At 46.3% G+C, this 22,453-nt stretch overlaps 1 long non-coding RNA gene across 3 annotated transcripts in view; it reads left to right on the forward strand.

Moving 5' to 3' along the window:
• Nucleotides 1-21,776, forward strand: part of LOC127467047 (uncharacterized) — a 130,889-nt gene extending 109,113 nt beyond the window's left edge. For all 3 annotated transcript variants that reach the window (XR_007902937.1, XR_007902938.1, XR_007902939.1), the window contains 2 exons: nucleotides 14,060-20,552; nucleotides 21,126-21,776. This is a non-coding gene — a long non-coding RNA (uncharacterized LOC127467047). The remainder of the gene's footprint in view (nucleotides 1-14,059; nucleotides 20,553-21,125) is intronic.
• Nucleotides 21,777-22,453: the final 677 nt, after the last annotated feature.

A 22,453-nucleotide genomic window follows, 5' to 3' on the forward strand; every position in this document is an offset into this window, starting at 1 on the left:
GTTTGGTGAGTAGGTAGAACAATTTAGAGCAATATGAGTAGCCTGTATGGTAACTTCAAGATTGCACCAGTTGAGCAACTAGATCAGGGGATTACAGATCCCAGGGCACCTGAAGTCCAAATAGGTTTTTTTATTCACACAGGTCATTTTAAAAGAGATAATTAAGTTCCTGTGTTCCTCAGTAGTGCCTACAAATGTTCCTGTGAATGGCTCATGAAGCACTTGCAGTCTGTAACTTTTGCCAGAGGTAAATGTGCTATTAGGTGGAAATTAGCTGCCCATGTGGCATTTTCTGTCTTGGAGTCTCAGGGTGTTTTACCGAGATGTGTTAATACAGCTGTGCTGAATGTACAACTCATCAGCATGCTCTGATAACCATCCTCATGTGAAATGAATGCCGATGGAGCTCTTTGAGACATCGCTGCTCCCAGTTCCCACCTGCCCTGTTGCCAAAAGCTGCTCCCCACAGAGGCAGGGCTATAGGATGGGCTGCATGTGCAGCTGTGCGTTATTCATTGCTCCGTACGAGCACAAAACCATCTGTGCTTACTGGAAGAACTGGAATGCAAGATGGGGAAGCCAAAATGTGACATATCTATTCTACCTTCCCTTACGAGAGGGGTAGATAATTAAAGCATGGAAATGCACTGACGTGGGGGCTGTGACATTTCAAGTGCTGACGTTGGGCTTTGAGAGCAGTTTTGCCGTCTGGAAGTCTCTATTTCTTTACATTTGGCTAGTTAGCAAGGTGGGAGTCATCGCATAGCAACCCCCCATGTAGGTCAGTGTGCAGCTTTTGTTTTACACTGTAGGCGGGGGAGATCTAGTCAACATTGTCCATAGGGTGTCAGGTGTGATGGATCTGATGAATGAGTTGAATTGCACCTTCATCTTCCCTGGCTATATGGCAGATTCTTCACTGACTGCAAAAACATCCTGTGCCCACTTGCTCGGATGCAGATGCCAACACTGCAAACACCTTTCCTTGATCACATGTGGCGTGTCCCCAGCCAGCTCGCTTAGACTAGGTACGAATCCTTTGGATGGCTAGAGGGTGGGTGAGATGAATTCTACACCTGCTGTAGCAATGCTCATACCCCAGGCTGTGGTGGGTTGTTTGGAGGGAGAAGGGAGTGTTAAGTAAGTTTAGTGAGCCCTTCTTCTAGCAAGACTTACTTTCCATCCATTTCTGAAGAACATGGTGTTCAGATCAAGGCCAGCTTAGAGAAGGGAAAATTCCTGTAGGACACTGGCAATTTGGCAGTGGCTGTGTCACCATGGACTGTACACCCACTGCAACTGTGATCCGTGGATGTGATGAGGAGGCAAAAGTAGGACAGGGCACAAGAACCATGTGGGAGCTTTTCAGGAATAATGTTGCTTGAGGCAGTATGGGGAAGGCTGGAAGTAAATACTGTTCTTTTCCCAAAGATTTAATTAGTTTTGTGGCAAAAGTTGCTTTGTGTCTTGGCTCAATGGTTTCATAATTTTAACACTTGCCATTTTGATACGGGTACTTAAGTTACACAGAAGAGGTCCCCAGGTGTTTGATCATGTCTGGGCAAATTGTGCTGGGCAAGTGTCACAAGATGCTTTGATGAAACTGTAGCCATCTATCATGGATAGGATAATCGTGGCCATATAAGTAGCAGACATCGAAATGGATTTTCAACAGCCTCACCTTTGTGTGATGGCTTTAGGGGAAAACCTTGCAACTGATGGGAAACCAACAGAGGAATATTTGACATTTCAGTCAAAATGACAGGCTCGAAGTCTGCCCTGACATCTCACTCCGACACATGTCATCCTCCAGGCACCAGGCCAGCCATGAGAACCCCATTGTCACTTTTACTCCCTCTCCTTATGGACTCTTCAGGAGGTGGCTGTGCTGCTATCAATGAGTCATAGAAATGTTTGTTACCTGACATCTATCACCATGAGGGGGCCTTGTGAACTTCAGGGCAGTCATCACAATGACTGTGGTGTTAGTAGGGAGAGGGTGTTGTGAGGTTTCATCTTGGCTGAGCAATTCGGTGTGTTTTCACCAAGGGCAAGGAAACCAGCTCCTCTGCTCATGTTTCCCATGCCCTTCTGGGTTTGCCAAACAAGACGTTGCAGCATCAGACTGTGATGGAAACGTCCATGTGTGAATGGGATGGAAGTGTCAGTCTCTGCAGTGCCTCCATCTTGGTACTGACAGTGAACAGGGAGGAATTTTGTTGGCTGCTGGTATTGTGGGCATTGTGTTCAAGAGGGATGTTTGGTGATTTTCTTTGCCTGGAAGTATGTGAAGGTGTCTGGGTCCTTCTGCAGTGTTAACCTTTGAAGGCAGGCTGAGAGAGCTGGGGTTGCTCAACCTAAGGAAGAGAAGGCTCCAAGGAAAGCAGAGGAAAGGAAAAGGCCTCCTTATTGTGGCCTTTGAATATCTAAAAAATGGATTATAAGAAAGAAGGGAACAGCCTGTCATGGCAGGATGGGGAGCAACAGTTTTAAACTGAAAGGGAGCAGGTTTAGACTGGACATAAGAGGAAAATTTTTTATAATGAGGGTGGTGAGACAATGGAACAGGTTGACCAGAGAAGTTGTGGATGCTCCATCCCTAGAAGTGTTCAAGGTCAGTTTGGACTAGGCTTTGAACAACCTGATCTAGTGGAAGATGCCCATGGCCATGAGAGATGGGTTGGACTGGGTGGTCTTTGAAGGTCACTTCCAGCCCAAACCATTCTGTGACTGTATGATTTTAATTTTGCTAAATTTCCTGATGAAGGGAGGAGGGGGAGGGGAGGCAGTGGGACTGCTGGCTGTAGGAATCTCTTCTGTGTTAGCATCCCTGCAAGCCCTGCTGCTTCAGTCATCCTTTCCTGGGAATCACAGAATATTCTGAGTTTGAAGGGACCCACAAGGATCATTGAGTCAAACTCTTAGGTACTCAGGGCTGGAGAGATTTGGAGTTGCTTTCTCATTAACTCCAGTTGTGTCTGAGTTGAGAAGCTGCCAAAGGAGGAAGCAACTAAAGTAGGACACAAAACCCAACCTCTTGTTTTCCTGGGCTGCTGCCTCTGGAGGTCCATAGGCCATGTGACCGTGGGGAGTGTGGGCTGATGGGCACTTGTCAAGTGTTCTTGTGCTGGTGCACAGGGATGGTTGTGCCAGTGAGCTCTGGACATGTCTCTTTTCAGGTCCCAGCACCTTCTCCCTTTTAGATAGTCCCTGGTGCAGGTGTACAGGGGCTAACTCTGCCACCTACACTGGTTATGGTGGCAGCAGACTTCCCCCCTGCAAGGGGAGTTCTCCCTGCCTGCTGCAGAGTCTGAGCAGTTAGCTGCTGCAGCCCAGCCCTGCTATTGCAGCAGATCTATAGATGTATCGTGAACAAGGAGGAGGGGAAGCACCTGGACACACATCTGCATTGGACCATGTCACACAACTGTCCCAAGTGGGCAGCAAGCCCAATCAGTTGGTGCACACATTGCCAGTGTCCTGCCCACATGGCCTTGCCAGCCTCGCTACCTGTCCTAGGCAGTGTCAGCCTGGGCAGGAGGCTGGTGCTTGCCTGGTTGTATCTTAAAGCCTTGATCACTCCTGATTGTTACCCACCAGCCTCCCCAGCCCCATGTTTCTCTTTGCATTTGGAGTTGCAGCCTGAAAATACTCAAGCTAAACCCTGTGCCCCAACGGCTGCTCATCTGAAAGTGTGGAGCCAGCTCACAGCAGCTGCTAAAATAGCAGAACTGAAGTGGGGAATGAAAAGTGAGATGGTGATTAAGACCCGATTTCCTGTCGTGGCCCCACAGGGCTCCTGCTGGCAATGGAGACATTGGCAGTGGTGGTATGAAACGTCCCAGCCTTTGACCTTGGGCTGGCTGAATCACTTCTTCACAGAAGAAGAAAATGTCCATTTTCCTGATGGCAACATCTTTTATCCGAACCATAGAACTTGGAGGAAGAGACTGTGCATCTTCTTTATATGATCCTTTAAGAGCCCACGTAAAGGGGCTGTCCAGCTTTGTTACTTTTATTGACAAGCTGCAAGAAATTGTTGGTGAAATCTTAAATCCCAGCTACATAAGTGAAGCATATGAATAATGCAGAGGCTGCCCTGTGCTGCTCTGTTGTTTCAGTGCTTTGTAAGATGTTGGTAGGAGTGCTAGGCTGGGCTCAGGGGGATGGTGAGGATCCTGTTTTTGGAAGTGGGGAGGATAGGGATTCCGTGTGGGCCAGGCTGGTCCTGGCTGAGTTGGGGTTGGAAGAAGCAGCCATGGTGGGACCCAGGCCAGCCCTGAGGCAGGCTGATGTTCGTTGTTTTGTGGTGTCTGGAAGACCTGAGGGAGGGCACAGGATTTGGGAACACTGGGAATGCTGGTCTGCTCTGGATTTTTTCTCCTATCTTTGATGATTTTCTTTGGACCCACCATCTAGGACTGGGAGAGAAGAAGTTACAAGAGAGAGAAATTGCTGCTGAAGGGGTGGTGAAGCTCCTTAGCTGATGCTTTTTGTTCCAAGGACACATGGGTTGTTCAGCTGTCCTACCATTTGGCCCTGTGTGTACCTAGATGTTGTAAAAAAGCAAATACATCAGAATTAGTTAATCTTTTTGGCCTTCCTTGCATCTGAAGTTCATTCAAGAGAAAACAGTTGAGTGCAAAAGAGATGCTGAGCTGACTGCTGTTCCTCTGAGGACACTGTCTCACTTGCACTCACTAACTTGCTATATGTTTGTGAGTGCCAGAGGAAGCTTCTGGTTTCTTTCTCACCCTGGAAGTGCAAATCACTGCTCTCCTGTGTGTGCTCCAACAGCTCCTAGGTCTGTACTGTAGAGGTTAGAACCTGATGTGTTTCAGCAGTCCAGATCACATTACTGTAAACTGGATCCTTCCTGATCGGAGCAATAATGTGCAACACGGAGATGGGACTTTCTTACACCACCTCATCCTTTAAAGAAATCCAGTTGCAAAACCCACTACAAAGAGACCAGAACTCCACTGACTGTGGTGTTTGCTCTGTACTTGGTGGTTACCCTATTCCTTTCTCTGTTTGATAAGTCAGAGCGACTCCCATCATTCCCAGTGTTAAACCCACCAGATTCTCTCACTACTCTTTGCTCTGCAAGAGACAGTTGCTACTTAATTGAGCAGTGCAAGGGACCACTGCTTGAAACTCAGTGTCGTGGGGCTTTTGGTCTTTTTGGCTTCTCTTGGAGTCACCCACATTTCCTCCAAGGCTGCCTCTTCCTCTGCGTTCATACAGCACCCGGCACCACTGGCATGCCTGGGACAGGCTTCTGTCGTACGGAGGGCACGTAACTGCCCTGCTCATACCTGATCAGTGTGAAAGAAATGCAGAGAAATGTAAACGTACATGTAATGTGTGACAGAGCAAGTCAGCATGTGGGACTGACTGACAGTGGTGGTGTTGGAGAGGTTGTGCTGTTTCACAGCAGTCAGAGTAATTGCCCTGAACTGGTACCCTCTACTCCCATCACTTTCCTCTGACCCAGGAGTACTTCTCTGCTGTTGAGCAGCCTGGGGCGTGCATGGCCCACATGCAGAAGCTGAGGAAGGGGTCAGAGGGGACTGTTGATCCTGAGCATGGTAGAGCATCATGCATCTTTCGTGCATGAGAAGGGGCAGCTTGCTTGCAGAGAAATGACTTCCTGTGCTCATGAAGAGACTCATGTAACATCCACTGCCATGGGGTAGAGGGATATTTTGCACTCTCTTGGTGCCTTTCATCCCAGAGGAGTTCATAGTGCTTTTTGGACTACTTTCATAGTCCTGAGAAAGCGTTTAACAATAGGTTTTGCATGAAATGTTCTTTCCTGTCGGGAGAGCAGCACCCGACTGCTGCAGCTGCAACTCTGGGAGCCAGAGCTTTTCCAATGTACTGACTTTTGCTGACCAGCAAAGCAACACCACAGCACAGTGTCATTTTAGGAACCTGGAGAAAGAGCTACCCAGAATTGTTTTGAGTATTTTAGGAACTATTTTGAAGGAGGGATGGATTAAAGAAGAGGAAATAATACAGTTACGGGAAGGTAAACAGCTGCATTTTGAGCAGGCAGGCCAAGTATGGCTTTGAGGAGATAGCAGGGAACAGACAGCAGATGAATTTCTGTGCAAAATGCCATCATACAGATAAGCTTTTCTTTTTACAGAGAGCTCTTTCATATCAATCTAAGGAGGAAACAATGCTTGGTTGAAGGAAACAACATAACCTTGGTCTGATGGCACCTGGCATATTCCCCAGTCCTGGTTCCCCAGCCCAGCAAGGCTATAGGAGAACTGAGGGATATGGAAAAGACAATACATTTTCTCCAAGGATCAGAGATGTATTCTTCTGGGGTGATCCAAGTGTGTTTAATTAAACTCCTGCAACCAGGAATGGCAATATTACTGATATATGTGAGTCACTGCACAGAAAGGCAGCAGACTGTGCCACTGTCCTGGCTTCCAGGTAGTAGTCACAGGGCAGGGAGGATGTGGCAGAAGGGGAAGATCTGGTGGAAGAGGAAGAATCTGCCGCAGTGAAGAGGCATGAGAGGCTGGACAGGGTGGTCCCAGTGTCGTGTTGGTCTGTGGAAGAGAGCAGGTGTCGGCAGCTTGCCAGCATGTCCCCATGTCACTGAGGAGGTTATCCAAATGACAGCTCCTCATCCTGTGGCCTACTTAAGAGCTCTGTGGCCATTCACTAGCCTGTCTTGGATGGCTTCTTCAATGTGATCCCATGTTCATGACCATGTCCACCAAACAGTGCTGGTGTATGGTGGAAGTTGGGAACTGCATGGGAGAACAGCCGGAGGAGACTCTGGGTGGCATGAACCATCTCCAGTGGTCTCCCTGCTGCTTTCTTGCTTTACTCAGTCTAGTGGTGGAAGGTATGCTCCCACCTTTCAGTGTGTCCAGCCCTGCAGGTCACACTTTGATGTGCCTTCCCTTTGCCATCCATGCCAGCTTGGCTTGCTTGCCAAGTCCATGTTCAGTGTGGCGAGTGTCAGCAGCAGAGCCAAAGGATCACCAGGGTGTGTTGGACTCTGTTTGCAAAGCCTGCAAGAATATGGAAAAGGTCATTTTGTTTGGGGCAGGGGAGGAGGGAAAAGGCAACAAACCATGTGGGTTTGTTGCATTCCTTCAAGGAAAACAAAGCATCTCTGCAACAACTTGATGATCTTGGAGGTCTTTCTCAACCATAATTATTCTGTGATTCTGTGACAGGAGAGCATCAGGGAAATAAAAACAGATAAAGAAGAGATAAAAAAAGAGATAAGATAAAAAAGATAAAGATAAAAAACGGAGATAAAAGAAGAGATGAAAACTGACTTGCCCCTTAGCAATCCTCTCTTACATCTCTCCTCTCATGGGTCTCTCACCACCAGCAGCAGGGAATAAAAAAGGCAAAAAAAAAAAAAGCCGCGAGATGGGTTTTGAATGGATGCCAAGTTTGATTTAATTAGATGTATTGAATTCGTTAACTCCAGAACGACGTGGCTGTCACGCGGCAGAAATGACGAGCTGCGAGTGGCGACGGCAGCGCGGCACCGACCTGCCAAAAGGTTCAGCAAAGCAGAAGGATTGACCTACTTCCATCGGCTCTGCAGAGAGCACAGGCGAGTGCTCTCCACTCACTGTCGCTGTGCTCCCTGGAGGGCTGCTCATCCCTCTGTGCAGAGGAGAACTCCCTGGGCTGGGGAGCTGCTGGGGAGCTCAGCATCGCCGGTCAGCTCCAACACGACTTTGGGGCTGCATGAATGTCCATGTGCCTGTGGGAGGCAGCTCACCCAAAGCAAGGGCTCCTGCTTTGTGTGCTGAATGCTTGCTTCTGGCTGACACTGATTTTCTGCTTCTCCCGCCTATTGCACCCTTAAAAAGATACGACAGTATTCTCTGATAATGGGCCTAAATGCTTTTGCAGTTGATAAGGGTGATAAAATCATTCATGCACACTGCCATGGCAACCTACAGCAATTGCTCCTCGCTCTTGATATGTGTCTGCTTTTTGGTGTGAATGCAGATGTGTGGTTTTGGTTGAGACTTGCCTGGGAATTACCCAAATCTGGAAGATTTGTGTTTGGTTATGAGCTCTGAAAGGATATGGAGCCACTGAGCAGCTCCTTGTCTTGCTGGCCACCCTCAGGGAGGAGCAGGTGGAGCAGGGCATGCTTCACCTTACTGTGAGCCCTGGCAGTGCAAATTGCATCTCAAAAGAGTTGTCAGTGCTGGGGAGGAGGCTTCTGAAAAAGAAGTTTGTTTCCAAAAGAATTGAATTCCATAGTGGTTATCAAGAGGAACTGCTGGGTGTCTGCTCCCAGCTCTACCATCATCTAAGATCAGTGTGGTGCCTCCTGACCAGGTAACATCCCAGCTAGAGAAGTCGAATAATTGAGTGTCATTCTGATGTTCTGCCCTCGTACCAACCATGAGCTGAACTCCACCCATCTGTTTGACAGTTTTCTCCATCACTCATTAGTGTCAGTGCAAAAATATGTCTTGTGAAATTGTGTCTATTAAGTGGTGAAGAGAGAAGGTGGATTTCCCAAGCTGCCAGCCTGGCAGTGGTGGTCTTGTGATGTGGAATGTTTGCCAAGACCTTTGGAGCTAGAAGACTCCAACAGAGATGTTTGTGAAATGCACAAATGTAGAAGTGCTGCATGAAATCATGGTCTGGACTGTGTTGAAGACCACCAAGTGACATGAAATGGGAGGGAAACTTAGACACAGCATCAGTCTCCTCTGATTATTGTCAATGTTAACCCCAGGTTGGTAACACCAGGCCTACCACACAGATCCTCATGGTAGCCAGCCAGCATGGTAGGAAACTTGCTATTTCAGTGGGGAAATGAGACAAAACAGTATTGGGGAACTTGTCCGAGGTCATGCAGAGAAGATGACTGGGATGTTGTTCTCACCACCTAAGCTCTGGCCTTTTCCTCTTCCTGCCTCAAGTGTTGTTTCCTCTCCTGACCCTACAGCATCCCTCAGCCAGAGCAGAGAAGGATTGCTTGAATGGGGAGGTGAAAGAAGAAATGTTATGTCACTGAGCTGTGTCAAGAAATTATATGGGAAGAAGAAACAGAAGACAGATGGAAGGAGCCCAGCTGTCTTCTTCTGCAGGGAAGACATCTCTTTGTAACATTGAGACTGCCTTCAGGATTCATGATTCAGCTTTCAGGTTAGTTGTTGATCGTTAGGATGTTTTCATTTTGACTTCATCTGTTGACAAGGCAGTAAGAGCCCTGCGAGGATGTGTATCTCTCCATCAGGTATGACTAATTGCATTGGGACAGCCACGAGCACGATAACACTTTTGTTTTCCTCCAGAACAGCTCCATTACAGACTGCCTGGTAGCTGAGCCCCGGCGAGTGTTTTGCAGGAGTTTTGCTGATTGTGCAGCCCAGATAACCTGTGAGAGAGCAAACATGGAAAGTGTTGAATTCAGCTCAAAAAACAGAAAGCAGACTTGTTTCACTGCTTGTCTGAACTGAGCTTTTAGCTGCATGTTGTCAGTGCTTTTCAGGAAACTCATCTCGTCTGGGACACGTCATCTGGCAATGAAGTGCTCCCATTTAGGGACAGCCACCAGGAATTGTGCAAAGGCCAGGGCTCATGGCTAGGCACTGATGTTTTTGCAGTTCAGTGTTGTTTTGCTTTCCTCATCTCCTTGGAGAGCAAAACTCAGTCCGTGCAAACAGATTCATTTTTAAACAAGATTTCTCTTAATCTTACACTCAAAAAACAATCTCCAAAAAAGCCAGTGCACAGCAGAAGCTAGTGAGCACTTTCTCTAGATGTTCACTGCTGTTGATCCTTCTTTCTGCAGGAAACCAGACGTTTTGGTGCAGCCTAAGGGCTGAGTTTAAACTTCTTGCTGTTAAACTAGTTGCCCCCTGCTCCTCAGGATAATAGCTGTGTGTATGCATGAAAGCCACACTTGCATTCCCGAAGAAGTGTGTTGGCACAGATGAGCCTTTGACCTCAATATATCAGCTCAGTGGTCAACAGCCTTATGCAGAAAGAGCTTAGGTGTGCAACTCTTCCACTTGGTGAGTTTAATCTTTGTATGGATTACAGCAGAAAGTTCTCTACAAGAGGCTATGCAGGTTTAAAGCTGTGCTTGCCTTGTGATGAGATCATTGCTCAAGGAGGTTTTTGGTCATCTGGAAGCTGAACTCAAAGCATGCAGATGAGCAGTCTGTCCAGCATAGGGAGGTAGCAGAGATTCTTCCTCTGCCCCTTTTCCTGAGGAGGGAGGCTGGTTTTCTTGCCAGGAGCAAGGCACCCCTTCTGGTTTGGGAGGGCAAGACTACTTCCATCATGATGCTATGGTGGGACCATAGTTTCTAGCCGGGTGTTAGATGAATTAGTTAGCAGGTCAGTAGTAGAAGGATGATGCACCAGGAGGTAGTCAGTCAGTGTGGACATTCTGAGGGCATTGACTTCTCACAGCAAATTCACCGAAGGACCATTTCAATCTCCTTCTCCTCTCCTTGCTATATTGACTTTGTTGTTTGTTGTTGGAGGACAGGTGTTACCTAAGGGTATCTGAGCAACTGAATAGAGGGGACATGAACTCAGCAGCTGAGGACACTGAGGAGGAGAGTGTTCTCCCAAAAGTGTGAGAAAGCTCTCGATACTGACAGCGAGTGCATGGCATTGTGGCCTTATGGCTGCGATCTGCCCAGGGTGAACGCACTGCAGATGAGGCATCCCTTGCAGGGGCTAAGCCATGTGTCTGCAGCTCTTTTAAAATAAGGCTGCTGTCCCATGTCCCCTGTCAGCACTGAGCATGGTTCCCCTTGCTCCTGTTGGATGCCCTGTGGTGGGAAGAGGATGCATGCTGGCTGCCAGTTCAGGTCTAAAAACGATGTCTGTGCAAAGTCCGTCCTTGTCTGGACTCCAAGGGGCTGCAGTGCACAAGGCCTTCACACAGTTTTCTTAACAGGCTCCTTTTCACTTTTTCCAGGGACTTGCACTGTGCTTCGTTTCAGAGTGATCCAGTGAATTAACATATTGTTGCTGCTGCCTGGGTAATTGCATGCCCGGGGTCTGCTCTGCTCCAACACAGTCTTCCCAGCTTCCCAGACAGAAAGCATCCTTCTCCTCTGGCAAACAAGGCTGCAAAGTATTGCCCTAAGAACTAACTCAAAGGATGGAGGAATGGGAGGGTGGAAGAGGGAGGTTGTTTCTTAAGGCATATCTGGCTTCAAGAGCTCACCTATCAACAAGTAGGAGATGGCTTTTTTTAATCTTTATTTCTATACCAAGGTACTAATTCTGACTGAAGCTGTGGTTTCTCTTGCTGATTTGTGCAGACATTGGTATGGGTGCAGTTACAGAAATTTAGTTTAGCACAAGTCACTACAGGGACTCAGAACTGCTTGAAATTAGCTGTCCTGGATCACACAGGAATTTCAGCAGAATTTGAAACTGAGCGATCTGATACCTTCTTCTGTACTGAAAATAAAACCCTATGAATAGGAAGGTGTAAAAATGCTTGCTGGTATCACTTCCAGGTATAAAAAACCCCACATGTGGATAAACCCTTAGAGCCCTGTAAGACCCTGTGAGACTAGATCACATCTCAAAACACATTGGTGAGCATATTGTCAAAGCTGGCAGGTTTCTTAATGCGGATGCAAGTTTGCATTTTTGAAAGATGATATTTGATCAAGACTGACTTCTGGTGGGGAGCTGGCATCCCTTAGGCAATGGTTTCCAGAAAGAAATATGGTTATGTGCACTATGAAGAGGGCAGCTTTACCTCCTAGCTTGGCTTGGCTATCAAGCGGAGGCATGAAGAGGACAGGGAGCAAGCATCAAGACTGTGGGATAGAAGGAAGGTGGTTACTCTGCAGCTCTGCCACTGACCTCCTGGGTGACCTGGGGTGAGGAGATGAATCTCTCCTTTTCCACCTCCTCCTCTCCTGCCCACCAAGTGCATGTGACAGTTGCCTTGTGATTTGTATGGATCTGTCTGAGAAGACAGAGCTCCGTACTGCTACCTGTAAGATCTCTTTTCATTTTGGTTGTGACATTTCTTGTCTTTTAGCCATATAAGTTATTTTGACTGGAAACAAGACATTACTCCAACACCCTTTATGACACAAGCAATGGAGAGGAGGGGACAGCTGTATTGACAGTGTGGTTTGCTCATCCTGCACCAGAGCATCGCAGTTTGTGGGGCAGAGGAGGTTTCTTGATGCCTCTCCATCCTGTGAAATAGAAGCTGCAGCCTGTGCATTATGGAGAGCCGTTTTGTAGTGTGCTGTACATGGGCCTTAGGCAGTCCTGCTTGTTCCAAAAACGTGTGCGTGCATAGGAGAGGGAGGTGGTCCTGTGTGTGCTGCAGATGGATCATGGGCAAAGATTCCTTGGCCAAACTGAGATGAACAGCTACATGTGGATCACTGTGAGACTGCATGCAAGAGTGGGGTTTGTCGTGTCCTGAGGGGAATATAAGGTGTGGTGGCAGCAGTACCTTCTGGGCCTTCACTGTCTTGGGATATGGTTGTTTCTCCAAGTCTTTCATTTGGATGATATCGTGGTCCTCGAGCACCGAGTGATTCCCACCCTTTCCTCCAAAGCCTTTGCACTGGTGGCAGCTAGAAGATGGCCTGTAGGATAATGTAGGCTGAAAGGGATCTTGGGTGGGTCAGTTGTGAGATCAGACCAGGTTGCTCATGACTTTATTTGGTCAAGTTCTGCTTTATATGAACCTGGCTCTGTGTTCTCAGTAACTTCCCTGCAGCTGCTAGGGCTGCTGCTGGATTCCTCAAAGCCATCTCTTGCCCTGGTTAAGCAAGCCCAGCTCCCACACCCTCTTCTCTTCAACCAAGCCCACCAGTCCCTGGCCATCCTGGTGTTCCTTCACTGCACTTGCTCTAGTTTGTCCGTGTGTTTATTGTACATGTTTCTTGCACCAAAACTAGGTGCAGTATCTAGATACAGTCAGGTGAGTACTGAGATCTCCTGTCTGTGCTTCTGCTTCTTCAGCCCAGCATGCTGTTGGTCTTTGCTGCGGTTTCTTTACTAAGGTCCCAGTTGGCCTGTAGTCCCAACTACTCCCATTCCAGCCCTCGAGCAGCAGCAGAGCTGCTTGGCTGGGACACTGGGCTGGGCCTAGATGATCACTTAAATAGGACCTGTAACTGTGCTGGGAAAGCCTGAGGGAAAAGGAGCATGGAGGAGCCCTGGAGTGGCAAAGACCTGCTATTCTTCCTGCTAGTGATATGGGCTTCTACAGGAAGAGGGACAGAGCCCAGAGAGATGAGGCGATGACCTGAGTTCTGCAGAAAAAAGCCAAGAGGTGTATTGTTATAACTACCATCGTCTCACTTACTCATCTGTAAAGCAAGATTTTACTCGCCATTGTGCTTCCCGTGGGGCTATGACTGTTCATGGCCACAGATAGCTGAGGTCCTGCAATACCAATGCAAAGGGTTGTGGAACAAATCTTGCTTTTTGGTCTCCTGGTAGCCATATGCAGAGGAATAGTATGTATCTATGTATGTGTACCATACTGAAACAAAATGCTGCAATTTCATGCTGTGCTGCCAAGTTAGTGTGTGAGTTTCAAAGCAGCAACCTATATTCTTTAAGATCCAAGAGCCTTGGGAAAAGATCCATTTTTTATGCTGTACTAATTTAAAAAATGCTGGGGTTTTTTTAGTGCATCAAAGTAGTAATAAAAGACAAAAAGGAGAAAGAAAAGACAGAAAGACCTGTAGAATCATTTTAAAGGTTTTCTGCTTTTTTGTTCATGTTCTTTTCAGGGAATGAAATTGACTATATATGGATAGGAATAAAACCACATATCACAAGCCACTGTTGAGTTCATGAAGTGACCACATTGAAAAAGTAGTGAAAAATGTGTTCTTACTAGAGCCTTCCCAGCCTGTAGGAATCCTGGCTGTGGCTTGTGATTGTAGTAGGGTGAAAATTTGCATTTTCTAGTTGGTGGTTTTCCTTTTTACTCTTCCACTTCCTGTAAGTTAATTTGGTGCTGTGTTAATTGTGAATCTTGAATGCAAATCAACTCACCTGCATGTTTTTCTTTTATTTTCAGATTTTCTAACTATGGAAGCTCTCCTGAGGAGCTTCATCACACACTGCTGCCCCTGGGATGGGATGCAGAGCAGGAAGTGAAGAGGAGCTGCAATGTACCACTGCAAGTTGCTTTCTTGAGGAGAGAGGCTTTCTGGCATGTCATACAGTGCCAAAAACCATTTTACTCTCGACAGTAAAAATCCTTATCCTTCTTGTGGTTTTTTTTCCAGGACAGATGATATTTCCTGTTAGAGATGCTTTGTATGCAAATCAAAGTAGTACAACAAGAAAAAAAGTCCTGAAAGCAATCACACTGATAAACTCAGCCCACTGGGGAATTCCTACTTATCATTTATCTTTTCTTTTTTTCAGTTCTGTACAAGATACTTCTTTGCCTCTGCTTTCTTATGGTCTTTAAAGTTTGTCCTGCCAGACCTCTTACTCATGAACTACAGTGCTACTTGCATTTTGCAGGGCTCCATGTCAATCTGAACAAACAAAAGGCAGTAAATGCTGAAGATTGGTGTTAACAGTCCCTGTGTTTTATCTTTGCCCTGCATTGCTCTAGTGCTTTCTGAAGTTTAAATTAGACATGAACCTCACACTGCAGATTGCCACATGCCTGTAGCGATGGTCTACTTGGGAAGCCCAGAAACTTTCAGAAAGCTCAGGAAAGGAATGAGGAGAGGTAAAAAGCAAAAAGAAGCCTGGAAAAGTTTACCTAGTAACTTACACAGGAGCAGGATTTGACCCTCCTGAGGCACCTCAAGAAGTGTTGTGCACAGCACTACACTAATGCCGTGACATGAGTTGGTCACTTCCTCACTCAGCAAAGCAAATTCACATAGAATCACAGACTGGTTTGGGTTGGAAGGGACCTTAAAGATCATCTAGTTCAACCCTTCTGCCATGGGCAGGGACAGCTTCCAATGGACTGGGTTGCTCAGAGTCCCTTCCAACCTGGCCTTGAATCCAGGGATGGGAAATCCACAACTTCTCTGGGCATTTGCCCAGTAGGTATCCCTATAAGTGCAAGGGGCTCATCAAAGCCTTACTCACACCAGGCTCCCACCCTGCTGCCAGCTGCAGAATTGCACTGTTGCTACAACAAGTGGCGAGGGTGAAAAAAAGACTCGTAGAAACAGCGCGAGAAGAGGACGTGTCAGAGAGCTGCAAAACTTCGTTGCCAGAGAACATTCTCGTGTGTGTCCAGAGATAGCCACTGCAGCCTGGGTGTTGTTGAATCACACTGTGGTTGCTCTGGCCTTTCTGTGGTCACAGTGATAATCGTTGTGTGTGGTGTTGGGTTTTATTATTTGGGTTTTTTCTTAAAAGTAAAATTAGCAGTCAAATTGGTGTTGGTAAGGCAGCAAACCTGGTGAAGCTTTATCTACCCTGAACCTGGGGATGAAGGAGGGGAGGAAAATGGCTTGACCAGTTTGTCAACTGTGCATGTAATGGTCCCGGAGTTCGAAGCAAAGGGCACAACAGTCAGATACCCAAACCCGTCTGGGCTCTGGCTGATAAGTCACATTTCAAAGTGAAAGGCAATCCTAAAGGGGCTCTGCTGAGTGACTGAAGCCTCCCTTGCTAAGTCTTCTTTAAAAGGGGATTTCATAAGGAGTAATATGAACAGAAATGGCTCTTTTGTGGTTTTACACATTCCAGGCATGCCAGGACTGTTCCTGTCAAGGATGGGCAGTCTCTGGGGTTTTGGGTTCTTTTTTTTCCCCCAAAATATTTGCCACAAACTAGCAGCTGAAATGGTGAAAAATAAATGAGAGTTGCAAAATCATTACAGTAGCAGTAATGGAAACTGTGAGGCTTATTCTTAAACTGGCTGTGGGGTTTCAGTCCATATTCTGTGCTGCTGCACTGTGAGGATCACTACTTTTGACACCTATGACCGATTCAGGATGGATGATTTGAAAGCAGAGCTTTAACTGTTGGTTACCCAGAACCTCAAAAAACAGTGCTTTAGGCTTTTTTCAGAAGCAATACCTTTTCTGCTGAACAGTTAAGCATGAATTCCTTCAGAGTTAGTGCCATTACGTGACCATACAGCATCTTTACTTTATGACAGCATTGATTTCTGCAGATCTGTGGGTACAGAAACAGGTTAAAGCCATTCCTGCTTCAGATGAGCTTTCATTTCACGCAGGTTGTACCAGTTTGGATTGTACCTGTACACTACAACACAGGATTTTAATTGATGTGAGAGCTTCCACGCACAAGATGGTGGTACCTTAAACCTTAAAGAAGAGTACCTTAACTCTGCCTTGAAACAGTCTGAAATTTCACATAGAATAAAGCACTAGATGGTGTGTGTAGACCTGGCCTGTTAGAAGAGTGCCTAGTTCGTAAGCCTACATGTCCTGTTCTTCTCCCCATGGGTGCTGCTCCTGTTGCCATAGTCCTGTGTCCTGTGTAGGCATCAGGAGCTCATGGATGGCTGGGAAAACCATGGCCAGAGGTGTTACTGCTGTCACCTCATTAGACTGGGTGCCACAAAGAGTATGGCTGTAACAGTGTGTAATTAAATGTGGGCCTCAGGCCCCTGAGACACCTTACACAAACACTCAGTGCATTTATCATCAGCATATGCTGACCACAGCCAGCTCAGCACCTCCACGAGCTGGAACTGCATCTTTACCTTCTCTGCAGGTGAGACTAATCCCTCCAGGGGAGAGCAGAAAATGGAGCCAGACTCATCCCAGCAGAGTCTGAACCATGGAACTGTAGATAGACATTCTGAGAATTTGCTTTCCAGCCTGAGTTTGTCCATAGCACAAATGCAGGCAGAAAGTAAGAAAGCATCTCTTTGAAAGTGGCAATAAAAGAGACACTGTTGGAATGAACCTTCTGTTCTGATTTTATTAAGGGTGAATATGGTTACTTAGTGATGAACAGGAATAGGAGTGGCTTTAGGACATGGTGCCTGAAGCCCCCTCCCATCCTCCAACACAGAAGGCTGAGAGGTCTCAAGGCTGAGAGGTCTCAAGAAGGCTGAGAGGTCTCAAGGCTGTCACCTGGGCTGTTACAGCTCTATGGGTGGAGGAACTGTAATCATCAGGGTTGTCGTCAAATGCACTTACCAAGATACAAGGAAGAAGAGCTTGTATTAAGTCAGTGCTCAACATAAATATTTGTCGTCTTAGAGGAGTGGGTTCCGTAGCCTTCTGGACTTCTTCCATTTTGGGTTTGTTTCCTTAAAAAAGGAAAGAAAAAAATAGAGTTTTCTTTACCCCATCAGTGCTACCAACCACAGAAATTTGGAAACAAAACGTCAGAGTGGGTATTCAGCAGTGAGCTGTCTTTTCAGTGGACCGATCTCTCAAGGATTGGTTTTGAAGTTGATTTTGTTCTGTCCACTCAAGGTCTCTGCTGTGGGAATATTTATTGCTGTGAAACTGTAGCAGGCTTTGTAAATGGCAGTTACTTTTGTAACCAAACATACGTGCTTTGCTTATGAGTCCGGCAGATAAGTGTGCATTTGGAATTTTTTTGTTTGTTTTGAACCAAAATAACTTTTCCGCTGTGTCATCTGGAGTGGGAAAATGGGTGGACCTTGAGTTGCATTTTAATGTAGATTTCATCCATTTAATCACAGTAGAAGGCTACATAGAGATGCTCTGTTATCCTTCTCTTTCCATGTACTTTGTTGATGTTTTGTGCCTCAGAACCTCTGTTTTCTCTCTTTTTGAAGGTTTGAGAGTTTTGATAGAGAGAACAAAAATGCTTAAAAATTGTAATGGCCTTGGGAAGGCTACAGCAAGTTATGTGGTGGTGAAGAGATGCAGGCAACCTGTAGAAGAGCCAGTTTTTGACAGCATGGGAAGTGGTTAGCGCCTCATTGGACATCCTCACATCAAAGCTGGACAGTGGGCTGGTTGAGATACTCTGCTTGAACCACAAATGGCTGAGATTCAGGCAGAAATCACTGCATGAAATTCTGTGGTCTTTATTAGTCAGGAGGTCAGACAAAATAATTTTGCTGGTTTCTCTTGGCTTTTAGAATTTATGAATCACATAGTCACGCTGTTTTGGATTTTAGTTTTGGTTTGGGGTTTTTTTTTGATTTTCCATGAAAAGTTTGCCTTGGTAGCATGCAGACAACAGAACCCATCTGTTCTCTCATCCTTTCATCATGCGGTGTTGCTTCCGAATTGTTCCAGAAGGAGGATGAAATTGGGCTTGTTATTTAAATTTCAGTATGGGTGGCCAAAGCAACTCTACCTTGATTATTATGGGCCTTCCATGACCACAGGAATGAATGATGCCTAATGTCAGCCCTGATTTAACAAACATCTGAGGACAGGCTAATCACTGCAGCATAACCCAATGGGAATTGCGTCCCATGGGATCCTGCAGCAGGGCAAAGACAGAGGAAAGCTCAGTTTGGGAAATCACAGAGAAATGCAATAACTGGAGGAAAGAAGATGAAAGTCATGTGACAGAAACATAAGGAAAATAAAAATAATGTGAAATAATATCACTTTCTTGCCCAGTATGCAGAATTGAAATGCAGGCACAAGCAGAGCACTGAAACAGGGTAGGTTTAAATTAGAAACTAGGTACTAGGAAGAAATTCTTTACTGTGAAGGTGGTGAGGTTGCCCAGAGAGGTTGTGGATACCCCATCCCTGGAAGTGTTCAAAACCAGGTTCGATGGGGCCCTGAGCAGCTGGGTCTAGTGAAAGGTGTCCCTGCCCATGGCATGGGATTTAGAACCAGATGATCTTTAAGGTCCCTTCCAACCCAAACCATTTTATAATTCCATGGCTTACTACCTGCAGCCCTTTCCTCCCTGCCAGATGGGGCTAGTGACTTGGTCCCACCTGGCACTGGGAGGTTTTAGCAGTTCAGTGACATCCCAAGCTTGACTTATCTTTGCAGCAGCTTGGACCCACTTTCCATTGTAAGAAAGAAACTCTTCCTGTCCTATAGCAAGACTTCTATCCAGACCTCAGCAGGACTTCAGTCAGATTTTCAGGGTTTCAAACTGGTCTAGATCAATAGACCAATGTCCCGTTTGTAGCAGAGCCCTGGTATGTGTGACAAGACCGTTTGATGCACTCAAGGCTTGCTGGCACTTTACCAGGCATCATGGGACAACCTGTATCTGCAGGGCGTAAACTCTCCTGATTTCTATGTTGGGGGACTGCAACAAACTGGTTATTGGGAATGGTCCATGTTGTCCTTCGTTCAGCAATGTGCTGGATACATGAGCCAAGAAGGTGAGAAGTGTAACATCTGAGATGATTTGAATCCCCATGTTTTGGAATATCCCCTCACACTCTTTAGTAGTAAGGATGTAATCAGCCCTTGTAGGCTGGTATGTGATTAAATAGCACCAACACAAAAAAACCCCCTACCTTACACTTATTTATGGCAGTTGAATGTGCGTAGTTGGGAACAAAGAATTCAGGTTTTGTCTAAAGTCTTTGTGATCCCATCTGGAAAGCACAGTGTAGGGAGGGAGTTCATGGGAACCTCGTGTATAATCATGTGAAAGCGACCTCTCAATGGAGCCGTGGGACAGAATGGACTTCGGCAACTCTGGAGAGCAAGTAGAAGCAGGGAGGTGACTTCTTCCCTTTTAAAGGGAGACACATTCCCTGGTGTCTGCACTTGATGAAGGAAGGGGAAATGCCAGGAATAATTTAAAGGAAAGCCACAGATGACTTGGGATTGCCAAACCAGAACGCCAGGCTTGAGGAGCACAGTGTATTTGGTTAATTGGGATGAAGGTAGGCAAAGGGGTGACTTGATTGCCATGTCTAGTGGAGGAGAAGTTTTGTTCAGTAGGTTTGGGGTAAGGAGGAACGCTTAGAAGTTTTATGTCCTTTTCCAGATTTTAGAGGAAATAACAATGTCTCTCTAGGGTTGTAGGTTTAGTCTATAATATTGGGTTTATTATGTAGAGGTCTTGGGTGAAAGGGACTGATGTGCAGTGTACTAAAGGTGGGGTGGGTCATTTGGGTCTTTCTGCCTTTATGCTCAGAGCTCTGGTACTCCCCAGCACCTTCCTCCCTTGATCCCTGGGCTAGGTCAGATCTGCTGCAACACTGAGCATAGTGTAAACTATCAGGTCAAAATGCTTTGGAGCAGTCTCATCTTAAGGCAGGCATCTAACATATTGGTTTCCCTCTGGTGATGACTGTTGTCCTCCAGCAACTATGTGGGAGACCAGAAAGCTGGCTAAGATGTGGACTCCTGCACTTTGGATGTCTGAAGCTGCATGGGGTGAACACCCCTCTCACTGCCTGCATGAGTGAGCAGGAGTTACTGGAACAAAGCACCTAATTCAGAACTGTCTGACACCATCCTAGATGAAAATAATATGGAAACTTTAATCAGCTCTCTGCAGCTGAGCAGTCCCTGGAGGTCCTGTACCAAGCCTGACCCACTTGCTGAACCCCAGCAGTGCAGCACTGGGCACTGCACCTGCTTTCAGAAGAATGAAAGGACAGCAATCTGAAAAGAGACAAGCACAGGGGACAGCAATCTGTGGTAAGTCTTTATTTAGAAAGAGTTGGGGTATTTTGTTTGTTATTAAAAAGCAAACCCACATTCTGCAGCCTTTCTTTTTGTGAGCTGCTCGGAAAGGAGGCAGATGTCCACAAGGTTTGTTTTCAACCTGTTAAAATGATTTGCCAGTTCTTTCCGTGCACTCTGGCTTGTTGCATCCGAGTCTCTCCAGACATGCCATGTTGGGGAAGCAGCTATGGGTGCATGTCCTCAGGGCTAAGTTCCAACAAGGTAACTGTCCTGGGGCTGCTCCATCCCAGGCTGCAGCCTGTTTTGCTGTGATGGAGGGAGGGCTCTTGCCAATGGTGAGGAGCAGCAGGACTTTTGCCAAATGTCCTGGTTTGCTGGCAAAATGGCCTGCAGCAAAGGCTGATGAACCAATGCTCCCAACCCTAAACTCCTCAGAGGTGTGATCACTTTGCCTCAACTTCAGATTAGGGTATCTGAGTGGATAAAGCAACAGTCAGTAAAAATCAAATCCAAAATCTCTGGGCTTTGAGAAGATGATGTCAGTGGACTATTTGCAGCAAACCATAATCTATATGCTCCTTCCAGGAAGACATTGCTGAGAAGAAGATTCCCATGTGCTCTTCAGAAGGGCTGCTGAGCTGCCAAAGAAGCACCAAGCTTTCTCCTTCCTGTGTGTGCCCATCCTGCTGGCTGCAGCTGGGGTGCTACCAACCCTTGCTGGATCCCGAGAGGATGCAAGGCTCTGTCACTCCCTGGCATGCTGAGGCCTGGCCAGACTCCCCGGGCAGAGCGATGCTCCAGGGCCTCTGGACAACCTCCTTCCTGGGCACAATACACCTTGATTTTCTGGTGTTTTTTCTTATTTTTTAATTTTGGCTGATTGAATAACTGAAGTACAAACCTCCTTCACCTATTTGACATTAATTCACTGATGGATGGCAGAATGTTTCATGTTTAGTTTTTAACCCGTGGGGTGGTGATGTGGTTATAAGCCTCACATCCATGGTGTATCTTTGAGCAATCTGAAAAGTGTGAGTTTTTACAGAAAACATGAGAATGGTGGGGGAGTGTGGGATAAATTTTTTTAATCCCTGAATTTCATTCTAAGTTTTGAACAAATCAGATGTATTTCATGGGACCAAAAAAGCTGTGATTTTCCCCCTTTTCTTTCTTCAGTGTTGTTTTTTTGTTTTGTTTAGCTTTTTTTTGGAATTAAAATGTTTACTCACATATAAAGGTTTCTGTAAGTTAATTGCATTCTGATAAACAAGCTGATGTCGAAAGAAAAGTGAAGATGAGGAGAGGCTAAGCATTGGGTTTTGGTTATCTCCAATTTTTTCCTTTTTATTTAAGCTTCAGCAAAACGGCAATTTGACCCACTTTGAAATCCCATTAGCGAATAAGTACAGAATGGGAAGGGTAATCATGGAAACTTCAAAATGCAGCAGGTCAGGACAGGAGAGACTAGCAGCAATCCTGCTCTGATGGTGTGCCCAGACTTGGGTGTTTTAGTGTATCTTACCATATTTTTTGTGTTACCAGTAATGAATTTTCAGTCACTGAAAGGGGATGAGGAAAAAAGGGAGCCCCCAGTGCTTCTCTCCCCATTTTCCTTGGCTCCCTTTGATATGACAGCAGCATGTGCTTCTCACAGTCCCAGCTGCATCAAGCACTTAGTTCTTGTGTAGAGCCCATCAGCGCAGATAAATGCAGACAGACAGACAGACAGATGCTTGCTCTGGTCCCTGAGCTCTGGAGCTTGCCATTAATGCCAAGGCTGAGCTCAAAAAGCCTTGCTCAAAGGAAGGGTATATCACCTTCAGTTAGCTGAATGGGAGCTCAGCTGTAATGCCAGGGCCCAGTGAGCTCACCCACATCTCTTCTGACCTGAAGGAAGATGGACCTTTGGCTAT

Source organism: Manacus candei, unplaced genomic scaffold, assembly GCF_025592945.1.
Source record: "Manacus candei isolate 608988 ecotype Guabito, Panama unplaced genomic scaffold, ASM2559294v1 h1tg000013l, whole genome shotgun sequence".
In the NCBI taxonomy this organism is placed as follows: Eukaryota; Metazoa; Chordata; class Aves; order Passeriformes; family Pipridae; genus Manacus; species Manacus candei.